General features: G+C 53.2%; 1 protein-coding gene across 1 annotated transcript in view; it reads right to left on the reverse strand.

Moving 5' to 3' along the window:
- PHKA2 (phosphorylase kinase, alpha 2 (liver)) overlaps positions 1–530 on the reverse strand; it is a gene marked incomplete at its 3' end in the record, with an annotated part of 26,361 nt that overhangs the window by 21,330 nt on the left and 4,501 nt on the right. The window lies entirely within an intron of this gene.

Below are 530 nucleotides of genomic sequence, written 5' to 3' on the forward strand. Positions count from 1 at the left end.
GAGATTCCTGCTAGCGGCAGAAAGCCCCACTGAGGAACTGAGGGCCAGGACCATGGGCAGTCTTAATGATGCAGAGAAGGCTCCAAGATCCACTCAAAGGCACGCGCTCTGTGCGGTACTGCTGCCATGGGTAACCACACAAAGCAGATACGGGAGAGAAATGTTGAGAGGGAGAATTCTTGAGGCAGATTTAAAAAAACAGCATCTACCTCGCCCTCTGCAGCAGGGCCTCCAGCGTGCTCCCCCATCCCCACCCCGAACAGCACTTTTATTGAACTCAGAGCCACAGAGAAGCAAAGCTGTGCAGTGAGTCCTGCAGATCGCCCTGACATCAGCGCGCCCAGAAGTTGTGCAGAGACCACAGCAACCCACGCCGGACTGTTCAGTACAAAAAATCTCATACTGGACAGCTAAGGAACAACCTACCCCATGGAACTTGCCCCGTCGCTATTCAAATGAACTGTGGCCAAGACCAGCAGCTTCTCCCTCTTGCAGCCACACCAGATCTTGGTAACTAATAAATCCTGCTG

This window comes from Phaethon lepturus, unplaced genomic scaffold (assembly GCF_000687285.1).
Source record: "Phaethon lepturus isolate BGI_N335 unplaced genomic scaffold, ASM68728v1 scaffold54289, whole genome shotgun sequence".
In the NCBI taxonomy this organism is placed as follows: domain Eukaryota; kingdom Metazoa; phylum Chordata; class Aves; order Phaethontiformes; family Phaethontidae; genus Phaethon; species Phaethon lepturus.